The following is a 13,574-nucleotide window of genomic DNA, read 5'->3' as shown; positions in this document are numbered from 1 at the left end:
CTTTACATAGATCCCAGCTCCTTTTTGTTTGTTTGTTTGTTTTAAAGACAGGGTCTCACTAAGTTGTGTAGGCCCTTACTAAGTTGCTGAGACTGGCCTCAAACTTATGATCCTCCTGCCTCGGCCTCCCCAGCCACTGGGATGACAGGCATGAACCACCATGCTGGGCTTCACCACTCCTTAAAAGATAATTATTGTTGCCAGGAATAACAGCACATGCCAGTAATCCCAGTGATTCTAGCAAATGAGGCAGGAGGATCACAAGTTTGAGGCCAGCTTGGGCAACTTAAAAAGACCCTGTCTCAAGATAAAGAATAAAAAATGCTGGGGATTTAGCTCAATGGTAGAGGGCTTCTAGATTCAATCTCTAGTACTGCAAATAATAATAAATAATAATTATGATGATAATGAGTTTCTCACATATCCTTCCAGACCTTCTTTGTACCTACACAAGCTAGTGCAAACATGATTATTTGTCCTTTATTTTTACACGAAAGGTGGCATATTGTATTATACCTTGCTTTTGATTCCTTCTTTATGACCAAGTATCATGGGGCTCTTTGGGACCTTTCTCTACCAGAGCAGAGGAAACTACCACATTCTTTTTCTCAGCTACATGGTATGACATTAACCTATCCTCTCTTGAGGCTCATTTGGGTTGCTCGCAATCATGTTGCTGCAACAAATAGCCGTGCGCATCAGTCAGCTCTCACAGTGGGAGCGTGTATGTAGGATAAATTCCCAGGAGGAAGCTGGCTGGGCCAAAACTTATATGCATTTGTAATTTTGCCCCATCTTGCCAAATCATCCTCTGCGGGGCAGGAGTCACCTCCCACCACAGTCTATGGTTCATGAGATCTTAACGAGGGTGGGTCACTAACCATTTAGGTCTATATGTAGCATGAGCTTCCACTGGAATCAGCTCTCCACTGTGGATCAAGAGGGGACTCTGCTGCAGCCTGCTGGCTAGTCCCCTTTCCCTGTTCCAGCCCAGGACCCGGGCACACATCTTGGTTTGGCCTGCAGTGTGGTCCTTTTGGCCCGGTGCATCTAAGCAGAGGTCTGCACAACTGGTATGATGGCCCCATCCGTGTGTCTGTCCTCCCTCATCATCTGCCACTGTTACCATGGATGGAGCCTTCCTTCCCCAACCCCCACCACTGTGCATACATACAACTTGTTTCTGCTGTGGGTCTGCCACCCTGCTGAGTGCTAGAAGGGTGGTATGTGATCTTGGCCAAGCCTGTTAACCCCCAAGCTCCCGTGTTGTCTGTACAATGAGGGTATAGACCCAGGGGTTCCCAAGTTCCATTTCCCCTTTAACCACCTACCATCTCCCAATCCTGTATACATCCAAGGGAGAAGGGCTGGCTGATAAATGATGGCACCTGTTTGCAAGGATGGCTTAAAAAAGATCAAGCCAGAGAGTCCTTTGCAAGCTGGAGAAGAACTGCTGGTGAGAACATTTATGTGCATGTCCGTGTGTGTTCAGTGGGGTGCGCCCTTGACCTCCTGCCAACACATGAAAGAGTAAATAAAACAAGCCCAGTGTTGGATCAGTCCACCCTTGTTTCAAACCCTGCTACCAATCCACTTGTCACTTTGTATGTTTGCACCTCCGTGTGCCCTTTTATAGAAATGGGACTCCTTCACATTTCTCAGGTGGCTATTGTGATAACTGAATGAAGTCTTATGCCTAAAGTGCTGGGCACATAGGAAGTGTTCAGCGAAGGTCGTCTGCCTTTCTAGGAGTTTCTAGAAGCCAGCTTCTAGGCTGCCCTGCAAGGGCAAGGGTCAGGCTCGGAGGCAGACTGCCGGGTGATGCCCCCAGCCAGGCCGCTGGCGAGTCTGGCGCCACTGCTGCGGTGCAGGGCCCTGCACTCTCCCTCCTCAGTGTCTGGACAGGCCGGGGAGGCAGAGGAGGCAGCGAGTGACAGCTGGGAAGGTTTAATTGCTCCTCAGTGGCTTGGGAGCACCTCCCTCCCTTGCCAACGATCTGCATTTCAATGTGAGAAGAGGGGAAAGTAGGGTGTGCTCAAAGGGGTTACAATGATTAATCATTTAAAAAGCAAGATCTTAATTACAGGCCGCAATTTTTGCTATTTAAGGAGTCCATTAGTTGCCAGAAAGAAGAAGAAAAAATTATCACAGGTTATTCTCCTCCAAAAGTAGAGTGGAGGGGGAAGGGATGGGGCGGGGGAGTCGGCTGCTGCTTCAGATGGGGTGGGGGGCAAGGGTCCCACCCCTGCAAGAGGCCAGGACAGGAGCAGGCCAACACAGTCTGAGAGGAAGCCAGAGGTTGCTCAGGACTGGGATGGCGGAGAGGCAGATCTCGGGGCTTGTCCCTGGCTGGAATCCCACCTGTGGGTGTCCCTAGAGGTCTCTGTGCAGGCCTGGCAGCTGGGGCCAGCCCCTCCCAACTTCCACTGACCTCTGACTCCACCCTGCTCAGGATGCAGGGTTAATTGCCAGGCCCTCCCCTCTGACCCCTGTGTGGGTTTTACTCATCTGGTCTCTAAGCCCCTAGGGTCTACAAAGGGGACTAGGGGTGTGGGGGTGACAGTGTTAGGAATCAGATAAAAACAACCAAGCTTCTTTAGTGGATTAATTTACTGATCCTCAGGGGGCTAAAAGGTCAGAAGATCAAAGTCTCCTGTGACCTCAGAGGCTTCCGTGGCAGGGATCTGTCCCCACTTCCACACTCTGGCCACCTAGAGGCCTAGGCATATTTGTGCCTTGGATGCCCAGCCCAGGAATTCTGGCTGACTCTTAAGCCACGGTTGGCAGTACCCCAGCCCCCCAGTACAGGCCAGCCTTAAATACCAGGAACCCTATCAGACTGGAATGTGCCTGATGCTATAGGGACCATCAAAAACAATTTGGGTGAGTTCAAGGTGGAGAGTGGGAAGTGTGAGCTGGAACCAGCCTTCAAACCAGCCTTATTCCTACAACACCATAGGTTTAAAACAAGCTTGCAAATAAGTTGCAAAGTTTACCAGCCTACCAGAAGGAAAGGTTTATTTCTCAATAAGCCTACAAATACATTGGGAGTGAAATAAGTGGAAATAAGTGAAATAAGTGGAAACACTTCTATAAAATAGTCTGGCTTCTTCCAAACCAATTAAATGCCTCCGTGCATGTGTATGTGTATGTGTTAGTTTCTCTCCGTCTCATCTGTTCTAACATGTAGGCCCCCAGAGGGCAGCTGCTAAATTGGATTGAATGATAATCTCCTAGGGGTTTGAGGGAGTGAGATCGTAGCCACAGATCAACAATACGGGTTTGAATTCAAAATAAGCAAACTGATTGCTTGCTGACTGTGCCCCATCCTAAGAAGGAAGAGTGTCTGTCCCTTTAATTGCCAGGTTCCCACCTCCTGTGGTGGGAGCCCCCAACCCCCTCAGGCCTTGCCCCCACCTCTTCCTCATCTCCCCCTTCCAGGGCTGATTAATTGCAGGGTTAGGCACCCAAAACAGACTGGACCACATTATTTTTGATGTTGGCTATTTTCACTGGTCGATGACTTGAAGCCACAGTAATGAGTGGCTTTTAGCATGTCACTCTCTTGACACTCTTTACTTAGTCCAGGAAATGGCAAATGTGATGGAAATAAGAACTTTATCATCTGTGTCTTTCTTTCCAAGAGAGGAAACAGCAAGCAGGAAGGAGCTGGGTACAGAAACTGAGACTGGACGATAGTGGGCAGGGTCCAGCATCCGGAAGCCCTCCTTTGGATGCCACCTCAGCAGGTGGCATCTGATCCATGGGGCAGAGGGTGGAGCAAAGCTCAGGGACTCTGGGCAGCACCTCCACACATAAGTGGCATGCGTAGGTCAGACCCAGCTTTCGGGTCCACCCCTGGAGATGCATCCTCTGCCCCACCTGCCCCAGGTAACTGTCAAATGTGCGCACCTTGGAAAGTGCTTTAACCTCAGGAAACATGGAGGTGCCAGGACTGTTCCTTCTCTCTCCGGCGTCCCAGTCTGCAGTCCCCTGCAAGTTTTTTTTGTGAAAATTAGGAAAGGGCGCACCCTAGGGGCAGATTCAGCCCTCGCAGGGCACTAGGATTGGGATTCTCAGCTGCCCTTTGAGGGTGATGTCAGGTGCTTCCTTCCCCATCAGTCTTCATGACGACCCCTAAAACTGAGAAGTTGTTATCTGACACAGGGGGGAATTGATGCTAGGGTGTACAGCTGCAAGGGGCCTCCCAGGGCCTTTAACCAGGTGACCTAAGTCTCCCAGGGATATACCCTGGCAAGCCACCATACCACCCCACACAAACTTGAGAGCCATCAGGACCCAGAGCCCCTGGTCCCCACCCCCACCCACACAGAACACCCCCCACTGTCCTGTGCGGGTCACCACAACTTGATTCCAGAGGCACCACCACAGTCTGCTCTCCTCTTTCCGTGGTATCCCAGTATGAGGGATCCTGGGAGGCCCAGGGACACAGGCGAGATGACATAATCAACCAACATGTGGCTCCCGGAACCAGTCTGGGCTCTCCCAATGCTACTCCCCATATAGGGTCTTTAACTGCTGGGTTCTCTTCATGAGGAGAACCCCTGCACCAGCCTTGGCAATGAGTAGATGCCAAATGTTTGCCTCACTCTTTTTTTCAGATCTTCAAACATTCTGCAGATACTAAACTTGGTGCCAGACCCTGCTCAGGAACTAAGGCTACCTCAGTGACTAACATCCCTGCCCTCTGGGAGCTTCTATTCTAACTTAATTAAAAAGGATGAATGAAGCCAGGTATGGTGGCATATACCCATAATCTCGGTGGCTCGGGAGGCTGAGGCAAGAGGACTGCAAGTTCAAGGCCAGCCTGAAAAACTTTGCAAGCCTCTGTTTTAAAATAAAAAAATAAATGAGCCAGGGATATTATGAAGTTATAAAGCACCCTGGGTTCAATTCCCAAGACAAAAAAAAAATTGCCTGGATAGATTGGTTTCATGTTTTTACTACAATGTCACCTTGGTTGTGGTGATGGTAGTGGTAGTGGTACTGGGAATTGAACCCAGGGGTGCTCTACTACAGAGCTCCAGCCCAGCCCTTTTTAATTTTTTATTCTGTGACAGGGTTCTACTGTTTCTGAGGCTGGCCTTGAACTTGCAATCCTCCTGCCTCAGCCTCCCCAGTCACATGGCATGTGCCACCTGTCCTGGTTCAATGTTACCCTCCTAATGAGATGCTCCGACCTTCCCATTAAAAATGGCAGCCACCAGCACACCCTGTTCACCCTCTCTGCTCTATTCCTCTCCTTCCAATGTCTCTGTAATATTCTGCACTGTCCTTTTTCTTGTTTATCCGTTGTCTCTTCCACCAGAATGTCAGGTCTGCGAGGGCAGGGATTTGAGTGCTGACTACATAGCACAGCTTGCCGTCCTGGCCCACTTGTGATCCTGTGCAGCCTCAACTCCTCCCCCGAACCACTGGGGCCCCCTTTTCCATCTCCTCTGAGAACCAGGAGCCCTGATTGCCTGTAACCTGCTGTGTCAACTCACAGCAGTCCCCTCCCCAATCTGGGGCTCATTTTCCTCCTCTGGCAAATTGACCAGTGTCTTTCCTCCCTGGTATTCGCATGTGTTTATTCTGGGGTGCTCGGTGGGCCAGTCCTGGACCCAGCAGCCCCATAAACCTTCTGCTGTGCCCCCACCTGGCTCAGCCGACATCAGGCCCTCTTTAGGGCTGGCAAGAAGCCCAAGCTTCGGGCCTCCCCCCCAGCAGGGGGCATCCCCTTGTCCTCCCACATCTGACAGGCCCCCTTCTTCTCCAGGGTGGCTAAGGGCTGGATGTCTCTGGCTGCTTCATCCCCACAGCTGTGCTACACTCCCACCTCTGCCTTGGGCTTCTGTTGATGCCGACTTCATGTGACATTTCACGGGGAGGGTTTCTGGGTGGGCAGACAGATGGGAGGGAGAGGCTTTTCCTCTGTCTTCAATTGCAGGATCTGAGCAAGCAGGAAAGGGTCCCTGGCTCAATTGATGGTATCATCTCAGGCCGGGGCAAGGTGCATGCTGAGATCCCAGATCTGGACTGGCAAAGCACAGTCTATCACAACCCAGAGGTCCCTGTGGGACTTCAGCCACTGGGGGAGTCAGTGACCAGTGAGTCTGGAGCACAGGGAGGTAGAACAAGCAACCCTAACAGATCTCCTCAATGGAGGAGCTGAGCAGAGTTTAGCTGAATCCCTCCTCTTGCCCTTCCTAGCTGTGTGATGTTAGATAAGCCATTGTGCTTCTCTGTGTTTCAATTCCTTGGTGCCAAGTAATAGGAGTTAGTAAACCCTGTTTGAAAGGGTCAATATTGTGGAATAGGTATAAACTACTTGACATAGGACTCAGGTATTCAATAAATGGCAACTATGCTCATTTGTATTCCCATGGACAAATGATCACAGAGCACTTCAGTGTGTGTGACCTTGAGCAAGTTGCATGCCTTCTCTGGGTCCATGCGTAAAAGAAGGAGCTTAAAACAGAAACCCAAGCTTTGTGATTTGTGGACTGTAGGCTGATGAGGGGGAGTGTGCTCACTGTGTCACTTATATGAACTTCAAGTCATGGGCCTCTGGAGAGGTCTGGAGGTGGGAGAAGAAGGAAGCAGAGGGGGAGAAGGATGAAGGGAAAGCAGAGACAGAGAGGATGAGGGAGATGAGGTGAGAAGCAGGAAGAAGAAAAGAAAGGAGTAGAAGGGAAGGCAGAGGAAGAGAGGAAGGGAGGAGAAGGAAAGGGAGAGAGGAGGAGAAGAAGAAAGAGAAGAGGAGGAGGTAAAGAAGGGAAGGAAGGAGGAGAAGGAAGAAGAAAGAGGAGAGAAGGGGGCCGGGTGCAGTGGTGCACGCCTGTAATCCCAGCAGCTCAGGAGGCTGAGGCAGGAGGATCTCAAGTTCAAAGCCAGCCTCAGCAACTTAGGGAGGCTCTAAGCAATTTAGTGAGACCCTTTCTCTAAATAAAATATTTAAAAAGGGGCTGGGGGTGTGGCTCAGCGGTTGAGTGCCCTGGGTTCAATCCCTGGTTTAAAAAAAAAGAAAAAGGAAAGGAAAAGGAACTGTCAGCCAGGCTGCTTCCATTTTGGCAGAGGAATCCAGAAAGGAGTGCTCCTGGGGATGCCTAAGGACTCCCGGCTTGTTGGAGGTGGACAGGATTGGCTTCCCCTGGAAGATTGGTGGCCTGAGACTGGCCTCTCTGGGGCTGGGAAGCCTCCTGGATTCCTGGAAAGGACCTAGAACTCGACTCCCTGCCTCCCGTGATCCAGAGGGAAACAGGTTGGGTGAGAACCATTGGCCATCGGTCAGCCGTCACTTCCTCCATGAGTCTCCCAGGCCATGCTGCTGAGCCCACAAGCGTGGCTCTGAGTCCTTTTTAAGGGTGAGGGGTGGGGACAGAGGCAAGAGATCAAAGCAGTGGGGAGGCCTTTCCTGGACAGACCAGAGCCTTTCCACCCTGCAAAGGCCATCACACCCAGGGGACCAGTCAAGGAGGGGCCCCTGGAGAGCCCCCGTACTGAGAAGTCCAGGCAGATAGGAGCCAGCCAGCCCCAGAGCAGCTTCTGCAGCCTCAGCCACGTACTTCACCTCTGGCTGGTATCTTCTGCCTCTTTCCTACAGAATGGTCAAGAGCACAGGCTTAGGGGTCAGAGACCCACTACCTAGAATTCCACTTAAGAGCTGGGAGAACTTGAGAAAGCTGCTTGACTTCTTTCAGCCCCACGTGCCTGTGAGGAGGTGGGACTGGGTGAGACTGAATGCAGCAACTCGGGCCCAGGGCCTGGCACACATTGCTTAAAGGCATATAGAAGAGGAGGAGTAAAGATCTTTCTTCCTCTTGTCTCCTTCCCTCTGTCCCATCTCTGGCCCTGGGCAACTTCTGCATGCTTGTATCAGGCACAAGGACCCTGCAGACATGCCTTCTGGCCCACTCCACAGCCTGCTCCCCTTTCCAACTGCTGCGGGGTGGCCCCACCACTCCCAGGTGGCCTGCCTATCAGCAACCCCCCAGAAATGTTCTGTGCACCTGGCTGGAATCTCCCTAGCACTGAGCCTGGGAACTGCTTGCAGCATGTGTCCAGGGATGGCATTGGAGGAGCAGTGAGCCCGCGGCCTGTATGAATGACCGAGCCAGGGATGGCAGTTTCGGGGGGAGCTGGTGTGGGCTGGATGAATAGATCTTGGGCTCAGAAGTAGAGGGTCTGTGTCCCCAGCTGCCTAGGAGGGGGCGGGAGGCTACTGTCCCAGGAGCCTGGGAAACCCTCTCCCAGCCAGGCCACAGGCAAGGTGGGAAGTCAGGGCCAGAGGGGGCTTTGTACCCTGCACAATTGCAGCCACTCTTCTGGATAAAGGGGTGAACAAAGGGGCCTTCGGAAGTGGCCACGCTGCTCAGCACCCGGGGAGGCCTCAGGAAGCCAGTTCTCACTGGCTGCCCACCCAGGCGTCCGCCCAATGTCCCCCACCGCCCCATCACAGGGGGCCAGCTGGGCCCCAGCCACCCACAGCCTGGGCAGCTGGGCCTGGACTTAATGAAAGCTGAGGGAACACCCTCTTGTGTCCAGGGGGCTGGAGGAGTACCAGAAGAGCCCCAATGGGGGGCAGGGGACAAGAATGCTGCTTTCTTACTCTCTAGGACAGCAGCAGGGACTGGTGTGACTGACAGGGCGGGTTTAAGAAAGGCCTTCAGGCCTGGGTGAAGGATGGTGCTACTTCAGCCTCCCACTCCCACCCCGCAGTGGCTGCTGGTTTGTGAACGGAATGCAGTTCCCACAGGCTGAGAAAAAGCCCCTCTCGAGATCACCCCCACTTGCCAGCACATCCACAGACCCATTTCTTTAGCCCACTGATTGACCAGATACAAATCTCACCCTAAGAAAGCACCCCCAAATTTCTCCAGCTCTGGAGTCAGCGAGTCTGGGCTCTGTAACCCTGGCTCTGTGGCCTCAGCCAGGTTCATAACCCCACAGATGTTTCTTCATCTCTAAAATGATTTTGTAGAGCTGGGCACCGTGGCATTCCTGTAATCTCAGCTACTAAGGAGGCTGAGGCAGGAGGATCCCTTGAGCCCAAAAGTTGCAGGCCAGCCTGTGTAATAGAGCAAGACCCTGTCTCCAAAATTTAAAAACATGAGTTTGTCAGATGGGGCAGGTTATCACATGAGATGAAAAGGACCAAGTCCCTGACATGATCTGCTTTCTAAATGGCAACTATGTTTCTTGAGCCCAGTTTGAATGGGGAATTCATTGTAAATCTTGTCCAAAGTAGTCTCAAGTCAAGGCTTCTAGCAATCTTAATAACAGACAGCAGGGGCTAGGGTTGTGGCTCAGTGGTAGAGTGCTCACCTGGCACGTGTGAGGCACTGAGTTTGATCCTCAGCACCACATAGATTTAAATAAATGAAATAAAAATGTTGTGTCCATCTATATCTTAAATTTTTTTTACTAACAGACAATATATGTTGGGAATAAAAAGACGGGGCAATAAGGGCTTTTTCTCCAGTCTCCTCCTGCTTCTTCTTTAATAATGTTACACTTGCAGAAAAGTTGTCAATGGTACAGAGAGTTCCTGTCTCCCCTAACAGAGACATCTTACATAACCACGGTTCATCACAACTAATAAGTTAATATTGGTGCAATACTATGAACTAAAGCCCAGGCTTATGTGTTTTGTTTTGTTGTCACTGTTTGAGATGGGGTCTTGCTCTGTTGCCAAGGCTGGCCTCAAACTCCTGGGCTCAAGCCATCCTCCTACCTCAGTCACTGAAGTAGCACACGTCACGGTGCCCAGCCAGGCTCAATTGAATTTTACCAGTTTTTCCACAAATGTCTTCTGTTCTGAGTTCTAGTGTGGACACATTGCTGGACCTCCTATATTAATGGAGAAAATGACAGAAATGGTATTTTTGATGGTTTTGGTTACTTCCTGACGAAGGCCAAACTCTCTGCAAAACTCATTTCCACTGTGGGACCAGCACCCAGGCAAACTTCCTGTCTGTTCTTTAGAGTCTCCTTCGTTAGGAAGTGGGTTTCCTGAGTTCATCAGTGCACTCAGGGGCTCCCTTAGCAAGAGCTCTGTGGCTTCTTGCTGTTTGGAAGTCTGCAAGACCACACAGATGGGAACTGAGATCCCGAAAGAATCTGAGAAGCTCCGTGTCTGTGCTATTTGTATACATGCGCACACACACACACACACACACACACACACACAAACACACACACACACACAGCCCCTTTCTTGTAGCTCAGAGAGTAATTCTGAATCCAAAACTTCCCCTGGCCAAAGGCTTGAATAAGTATCAGGCTTCCCAGCCCATCCCCCAAGTCCACACCTGCCCCTCTTCCCACAGAGCTAGGTTGTGGTGTCTGGCTGTAGGCACTTCTGGGTCCCAGCCCACCCTGGGAGCAGAGAGTCAGCCAGGCCCCCAGAAGTGACAGAGGGAAGGCCCCATTAGCCTGAGTGGGGACAGGACAATGCCCCCTTCTCCAGGCAGCTGGCAGAGACTGCTAGGCCTTGGGCATCTGAATATCCCCCAGAACTGAACACTGGAGTCTGTGTTCAGGCAGCCTGGGCCAGCGCCCACCCCCACCCCCCACCCAAGAGAAGGAGCTTTTCTTCCCTGCTGGCCAAAGCCAAGGCTTCCAAAAGAGCATCAGTGGCAAGAGGAGCTAACCTTTGTTCAGGAAATGGAGATTTCCTGGCCACCCACCGCACCTCTTCTTGGGAACCCCAGAGCTGGAAAGGAAAGTGAGTCTAAGGGCCTCCTCCCGGTTGTGAACCATGTCTGTTCCCACCTGACAGGCTGTGGGATTCCCAGCCCCCACTCTGCCCCTACTGTTATGGTTTAGATGTGATGTGTTCCCCAGAAGCTCACGTGAGACAATGCAAAATTTAAAGGTGAAATGATTTGGTTATAAGAGCCTTAACCTAATCAGTAAATTAATCTCCAGATAGGGATTAACTGAGTGCTGACTGTAGGCAGGTAGGTAGGGCTGGAGGAGATGGGTCACCAGGGGTGTGGCTTTGGGGTTTATATTTTGTGAGCTGAGCTTTGTTACTTTCTCTCTTTCTGTCTGTCTGTCTCTCTCTGTTTTTTGGTGGCCATGTCCCCGATTGTTTGCCTCTGCCACACCCTTCCACCATGATGTTCTGCCTCACCTCAGGCCTGAGAAATGGAGTCATCCATCTATGGACTGAGACCTCTGAAACTGAGATCCCCCAAATAAACTTTTTCTCCTTAAAAATTGTTCTTGTGAAGTCTTTTGGTTGTAGCAATGAAAAGCTGACTAAAATACAGACGTTGTTCTGTATTAAGAGCCATTTATCCATGGCTCTTAATACAGAACAACATCTACACGTTCACCTTGTTGGCCTTGGAAGCGATTTGCATTGAAGACTGCTCAGGGTGAGCTCACAGGGAGGGAAGGACAAAGGGATTCCAACTGGAGTCACTGTGTCCACTTTGAAAGTAGAATTGAGGCCCAGAGAGGTGAGGGATGAGCCTCAGTTCACCAGCTAGTGAGAGGCATGGGTTGGGTCTCCAGATGCCAGTTCAGAATTTGCTGCACATGGCTCCCAGGCTACATCCTCTAAGGATTCATGCTCCCAGCTCTGTGTAACAGCATGGATCAAGGTGTCCCCAAGAGGTCTTGGTCTTGCCAGGGGTTATATGCTATCTATTCCCAAAAGCCCCATTTGAGATCTATGGATAAGCAAGTAAGTGGCCAGCTGGGGCTTTTGGAAGATTGGGATTCACCAGAAAGATGACCTCAGACGACATTTTGGTTGTGGCTGTTGGGCAAGCCAAGCTGGGGGGTGCCCTTCCCCATCAGGCCAGTACTGGGAGAGCACCAGAATGAAAACTAAGGACAGCACTGCTCCATTCACTCACCCCCAGGCCAGAAAGATGGAGCGGGGGGTAGAGATTGTCACCACATACCTACTATACACACCCCCTAGAAATATGCACACAGAAACTCTTAAGACATCATCACCAGCAAATCCGCAGAGACACAAGACAAGCATATATACCAAAAAGCACAGCTAATAACGCTTGCTGGACCCTTGTCCTGGGCACTATGATGGGTACCAGACACCCATTATTATCTCATTTAATCTTCACAGCACATGCCATAGACCAACAAATGTACACACAAAGAACACAGACACTCAGACACACATATTGGAAACCCAAAGATAAACACCTTACAAAATAGACACACATAGAAAAGAGCACAAACAAACTTTAGATCCATCCAGGTGTCACCCATCCAGGTGACCCATCTAGGCACATACCTGTAATCCTGCAACTCAGGAAGATCAGTCAAGAGGAAAGAGGCCAGCCTCAGCAATTTAGCAAGGTCCTAAGCAACTTAGAGAAACCCTTTCTCCAAATGAAAAATGTGGCTCAGTGGTAGAGTGTCCTTGGTTTTATTTAATATGTGCTCTACAACTGAACTATGCCCTAACCCCTATATGAATTATTTTTAACTGTATAATTCAGGAATATTACTGTTATGTTATGGTTTGGACACAAAATATCCTCCAAAAGCTCATATGGATTAACTGTGTTAACCATAGGCAGGTAGGGTGTGACTGAAAGAGGTAGGTCACTGGGAGCCTGCCCTTGGGGTTTATATTTTGTCCCTGGTAAGCACCATTCTCTCTCTGCTTCCTGGTTGCCATGTCCTGAGCTGCTTTCCTCCACCACACCTTTCTGCCATGATGTTTTGCCTCACATTGGGTCCAGAGCTATGGAGTCAGTTGACTGAACCTCTAAAACTATGAGCCAAAATACATTTTTCCTCTTTTAAGTTGTTCTTATCAGTTTTTTGGTCACAGCAACACAAAGCTGACTAGAATATTGTGTAACCATCACTACTAGCTGTAAACAGAACTATTATTATTATTATTATTATTATTATTATTATTATTATTATCCTAAACAGAAACTGAATCTGTTAAACCACAACTCTCCATTCACCCTCTCCTAGTTCCTGGTAACCTGCATTCTATTTTCTTTTTCTGTCTTTGCCTATTCTATATGTCTCATTTACATGAGATACACACATTAACACTGTGTGTCATTAACACTGTGTGTATGTTAACCTGTTGATTTTTCATAGTAAATATGTTGGCTTCAAATAAGCATATTGTTGTTAACCATCCTATAATTAACTTTCAGCTCAACACAGAAGTGAATTCCAAGAACTCCTGGCCCCTACTATAGTAATGCCTCACACAGGTTGTGATGTTTGGAATTTACTGAGTCATTTCAGGTAGTTATAGAAACAGAACTGGAATCACTTCATTTTATTCGTAGTAAATTTTTAAACAGTGGGAGTAGGAATGTAGCTCAGTGGTAGAACACATACATGCCCAGCATGTTGAGATCTGGGGTTCAATCCCCAGCACAACATTAAAATAATTAAAACAGGGTTTGGGGGTCTACCTAGATGGTAGAGTAAATGCGAGAGTCTGAATTCAGTCCCCAACACCTCCCCCCACACACATCCCAGAATTTAAAACAAGTTATGGAGAGTTAGATTGTGAGGCTAGAATAATTTTCTTTGGAAAGTACAAATTTTTAGAT

The sequence above is a fragment of the Marmota monax genome, unplaced genomic scaffold, assembly GCF_021218885.2.
Source record: "Marmota monax isolate L192 unplaced genomic scaffold, Marmota_monax_Labrador192_F-V1.1 WCK01_AAM20220418_F8-fsc00005, whole genome shotgun sequence".
Lineage (NCBI taxonomy): Eukaryota > Metazoa > Chordata > Mammalia > Rodentia > Sciuridae > Marmota > Marmota monax.
Note: the sequence above shows the minus strand (reverse complement) of the source record.